The sequence below is a fragment of the Pinus tabuliformis genome, chromosome X (genome assembly GCF_031772625.1).
Source record: "Pinus tabuliformis cultivar Carrire ecotype Pingquan chromosome X, CPIR1, whole genome shotgun sequence".
In the NCBI taxonomy this organism is placed as follows: Eukaryota; Viridiplantae; Streptophyta; class Pinopsida; order Pinales; family Pinaceae; genus Pinus; species Pinus tabuliformis.
The window spans coordinates 802,635,566-802,641,593 of NC_142308.1; positions in this window are offsets into that span (position 1 = coordinate 802,635,566).

The following is a 6,028-nucleotide window of genomic DNA, read 5'->3' on the forward strand; positions in this document are numbered from 1 at the left end:
GCGCCCTGTGCTACAAAGCCAGGGTGCGTCTTCCGAGAAGTGCGCATTTCAAAACCCCAACTCCCTCAAAAACCTACCAAAAATCCTCAAATCAATTTCTAATTGCTATTTTTGATATGCAGGGCATTAATCATGTTAGACTGGAGAGAAAGAGAGCATGCAGAGGAAGATGAAGCTGCAATAAATCATCAACCTTCCCTGGATGCCCTAAGAGCATGCGGATTATACAAATATTGGACCATACCGGGCATGAGGGGCCAGGTAAGATTCTTGGAATGGCTGGTTGAGCGATGGAACGTTCAAGAACAATGCTTTTACATAGGAGGGCACCAGCTCGAGATAGAGCCCTCAGATGTATACTTTCTCACTGGCTTGCCAAACAGAGGCGAGCAACTCAATCTTGCGGGGACTAGGCCGGGTGGCCAACCCCTTGATAGTCTCCGCGAGGATTGGTGCACACGTGGGGCTCACCATTCAAAAGGCATAGAGATAAAACACATCACTCTGCCTGAACTCAAAGTCATAGCGTTCACGGTTACCAGGATTTGCGGCACGGCCGCTTTACACATTGCTTCCGGATCCCAAATGCGGATGGCAATTGACTGTTACCAAGGCACCATTTTCAACTGGTGTGAAGCTGTGTCGGCTCATATGAAGAGCCAACTGACCAAGGCAAAGAACGGATGACTAAAGACTTTTGGATATGGGCCTATAGTCATGAGCTTTGCCTTGGAGAGAGTTCCAATGCTGATCCCTCAGCAACTCACTGTTGATATCTCGGGTCCTCGGGAGCCAAAGCTGATACGATGGGTTGCGGTGATGGCCCGGCATCCTGACGAGGGTGCGGCAGTGGTTCGATTCTCAGATAGTTACTTTCACTGGTTAGAGGACCAGGTTTTTGCGATACAGGACTTTCCGTATGCCGGAATGGATTTCAGAGGTGATCCGGACATGGTTCTTCCACAGGGAGAACAATGGGACGACAGAGGTACTTTTATTTTCACAAGTTTTCTAATTATGTATTTTTTTATTTTTCATATATATCGTCTCAAAACTAACAGTAAACTTTTCAAAATGCAGATGTTGGTCCACAGCGTCCAGCCAACCTCCGGCCTTTTGATAGACTACATCCAGCTGCACCGGTACCGGCCCCACAGGACGCGGCAGGAGAAGTACTAGCTGAGTTGGAGCATGATCTAGAGCGTCTCACGGCAGATATACCTGAGACTACTATGGATGACATTCCTATCAGGCTTCAGCGTTTCGTAGTCGCGGTCCCTGGACCGTTTAGGAGATTTTTGCGTAAGGTAGCCCGCGCAGTGGTGTCATACAGAGAGCACCACTAGTGATTGACTAGTCACTTTTGTAGTCACATGTGACATTTTTGACTTTTTGTACTATCATTTTGCCGATCATAAGGTGTTTTCAACCTATGATTGAAGACGATGTATATATTTTTTGACACACTTCTATCTATATATATCATTATTACCGGCTTATCCTGTTTAACATGTATGATGAAATGTTTTTAAATTTACTTGCATGATTATTGTAAATGTCTGTCCAACACTCGAGAAGCAATTGCATCTGCTAATGTATTCAAGGACCTTGGAATATGCTGATATTCAATGTAATCAAATTCACGTTCCAAGAGACGCACTCTCAAAAACAACCTTAATAACACAGGATTTCTAATGGCATAAACTCTATTAAGCTGTAATACAACAAGTTTAGAATCTAACCTCACTATCAAACGTCGAATTCCAAACGAAATAGATTCGGATAATAATTCAACCACTGCACTGTATTCTGCAATGTTATTCGTTGTTTGACCGAGGCTTACCCCATGCATAGAAACTAACTCGTCAGAGGGCGAATAGATAACCCAAGCTGCGGAAGAGATATTCCGTGTACTACGACAAGCACCATCAGCAAATCCAATGTATGTTTGGAGAGGGGTCGACATCTACAATATCAAGAGTAAAACCAAGATAAGCCAGAATAACGACGAAAAACCACACTCTCTAAGCTAAGCACACTGACTAAACTAACACACTTGCTAGCTAGAAAGAAAATCTAACCTATCTAAAAATTTCTCCATACCCATCATTTTAAGCATAATACCTCTTTAGGTAAAGTCCATTTCTGGGTTTACCCAAAGAGTCCCCATCAAAATCAACTAGCTCATAAGCCCCTTTTGCTAGCTTTCGCTTTACAATGTAGGGCCCATGCCACATGGGAACGAACTTTCCGGCACCTAGCTTATCGTTGGCTTGATCATATAATAGTACTAGGTCTCCTTCTGAAAAACTTCGAGGGGTTACATTTCTATCATACTGAGCTTTCATTCGTTTCGCGTGAGTCTCGATTGCCAATGTAGCGTCACGTCGAGTCTCATCTAATTTAGCCAAGTATAATAAACGTTTCTCCTCTTCGGAAGTAGCTGGAAGTAATTCGACAGCCATTTGAAGTGATGGGATTTCGCATTCAATGGGTAACACAGCTTCTAAGCCATAAACTAGCTGGAAAGGAGTGAACCCTGTTGAATTTTTCACTGAGGTTCGGTATGCCCATAGCGCTGAAAATAACATGTTGTGCCAATTCGACCGATGAACACCAATGGTTCGTCGGATCATGATAACTAGAACTTTGTTGATAGACTCAACCAAACCGTTGGCTTGCGGATAATAAGGAGTAGAGCTATCGTGGCGCAAACCAAGCTGGCTTGTAAGCTCAGTCATCATGACGTTTCGAAAATGGCTCCCATGATCAGTAATGATTGCTTGTGGGACACCAAACCTAGTTATGATATGATTGAATACGAAAACTGCAGCTGTTTTGCCGCTTGCGTCGAATGTAGGCATCGCCTCGGCCCACTTGGTAAAATAATCAACCACAAGGATGATATACGCATGCCCCCCGGCCGAGTGAGGGTTACAAGTAATAAAGTCGATACCCCATTTGGCGAATGGACCAACGACAATTATAGGGTGGAGAGGAGCAGGTGGAGCGCGCATCTTGCGATCAAACACTTGACAGTTGTGGCACTTCCTGACTGCAATGATACAATCCTTAAACATAGACGGCCAGAAATAGCCAGCGCGCAACACCTTCTGAGCTGTGGCATACCCAGACATATGACCGCCACATGCTCCAGAGTGACAATCATTCAAAACCCTCTCAGCCTCTTCGTGAGTTAAACAACGTCGAAAAACTAAGTCTGCCCCCCGGCGATAAAGTGTATCTCCAATAATTTTGTATGGCTGGGATTGAAACCGAATTTTTCGACGTTCTGCTTTGGAAGCTTCAGGCCGAAAGGTTTGGGTTTGGAGATAAATGATTATATCCCCGTACCACGGATCTACAGTACTGATGAGAAACAAAGATTCATCCGCAATGGATTCTTCTGCCACAGTCTCTGTGTCAGCACTCGGGAAATCACACATCAATTCCGCAAAGACTAAGGATTTCTTAGACTTGGACTTCTCGAACTCCAAGTCGAACTCTTGCAGGATGACAATCCATTTAGAGTACTTTCCCCCTAGCAGTTGTTTTGTCAAAATATAAATCATAGGGTTGCAATCCGAAATAACCGTAGTCTTACGGAGAAGAATGTAGTGACAGAAACGCTGGACAGCTTGAACGGCTGCCAGGGCCAATTTCTCCACATGCGAATATTTTAGCTCAGTGGGATTCAAGGTCCTACTAAGATAATATATCACATGCTCCACTCCGAATTCATCTTCTTGAACTAACACCATTCCAATGGTGGAATGCGAAGCCGCGAGGTATAAGAAGTAGTCCTGGTTGTAGTTGGGAGGATGCAATAACGGTGCATGGGTCAACGCATGTTTAAGTGCATCAAAAGATTGTTGGGCAATCTCGTCCCAAAAGAATTGTGTGTTCTGTTTCAACAACCGTGTAAAACCTTTAGTGACCTCGGCGTAGTTTGGGATGAATCGGCGTAAAAAGTTTGCTTTCCCTTGCAAACTTTGGAGTTGGCGCAAACTCGAAGGAGGAGGCAATTTGATGATAGCCTCGACTTTCGAGGGATCGACGCGAATGCCGGCTTTTGAAACAACAAATCCTAGCAATCGACCTGTTTCTATACAGAAAACACACTTGTGGGGATTCAACCGAATTCGATAATGCCTACACCTCATAAATATTGCTCGTAGGTGGACAAGGTGATCAGCTCGATGTAAATAATGAGCAGGCAAATCATCGAGATAGGGTTGCACAATGTGCTTGATGTCATGAAATGCATAAGACATCGCCCGTTGAAAAGTGGCCCCGGCATTCTTGAGTCCAAAAGGTAATTTGCAATAAGCAAACGTTCCCCATGGACAAATGAATGCCGTTTTTGGTTGGTCGGCAGGTAGAATATTGATTTGATTATAGCCCGAGAAACCATCCATGAAGGAGAACATTTCACTTCCGGCACAATCATCAATAATTTGATCGATATAAGGCGTAGGATAGTTGTCTTTTGGACAAGCTCGATTGATATCCCTATAGTCGATACAGATTCTTATTGTTCCTTGTTTTTTATTGATGGGAACAATATTCGATACCCAATCCGTTAACGGGATCGGATAAATGAAACCTACTTTCAACAGCTTTTCGACTTCTGCTTTAATCGCAGCCGCTTTTCGAGGGTGAATCTGATGCAACCGTTGCCGAATGGGTTTAGCATTCGGGTAGGTTTTGATTTCATGAACAACAATGGCAGGATCGATTCCTGGCATTTCCTCGTAAGACCAGGCAAACACGTCGCGGAATTCTTGGAATAGGGCCTTGTAAGTTTTGATTTCTTCTTCTGTACATGAGGCACCTATATGAATGTTTTCCTTGATTCCGGGCTTCACTGAAATATCAATGGGAATAGTACGAGAAATATTCCCTAAATTCAACTCCGAATCAAAATGTTTCGTTGGATCCTGAGCGTCTTTGACATATTCCGCGGTAAAGATAGATGAAAAATCATTTTCAAATGCATCATCCTTAGGTAAAAACGAAGATCTGTGATGGAGATCCTCCCATGGTAGATTGTCTACACTTAGGATTTCGCGAAGCTGTTCGTCAGATGACACGACTTCGGGAAACGCTATCCGTTCTAAGGGTGAGGTGAAAAGGGATTCTTCACTGACCACATTCATTTGATCGACTTCGGTTGAATGAAAGTCGGTAAAAGACATAAGAGCTTCATAAGCAATTTCATACGGACTCAACATCATAACATCACCGAATGAGTCTATCTCAGAGTCAGATGGAACATACCAAGGATCATCATAAATAATGTTTTCTGACGTGATCATATGAATTGTTGCAAACGAAGGTTCTACGCTGAGCGGAGGGAGAGGAAAAGTTCCCAGTAAACCGGAATCCTTAACTAAACCTACACCAACGTCCTTATAAGGGATTGTCGTCTTACCAACATGTTGGATACTCTCTGAAGAGGCTGGGTCGGATGAAAAGTATGTCAGCTGATCAATAGTCACGATCTTACCGTTATGTGGAAACTTAATTACTCTGAAGACCGATGAAACGACCGCTGTCATAGCATATGACCAACTTCGACCCAAAAGAAGGTTGTAGTCTAGAGGGGCATCAACCACTTCCACATCCAGACTAACGGTTTTACCTTCAACCCCTATAGGCAATTCTTGTAGAATACCAAACGGACGGAACCCACGGCCATCAAAGGCCTTAAGGATGGTGGGGGATTGGTTCAACGAAGGAGAACCAAGCGATCTCCAACATTGAATTGACATAATACACGTAGAAGCTCCCTCATCAATCACAGTCCGATGAATAGGCCTGTTTTTGACTATCACTGGAATTTGGAAAGCCATTTGATGGGGGAGACGTGGCGTACTATTTTCTAGATCAAATACCATTAGGTTCGGGTCCTGAATATCGACAGCTCCGATAGCCGACAAAAGTAATTTTCGTTGTGCTGGACATGATTGCAGCACTTCGAGCGCCGACATTGCTGAAGGTGAAACAGCTAAGTCCTCAACAATGT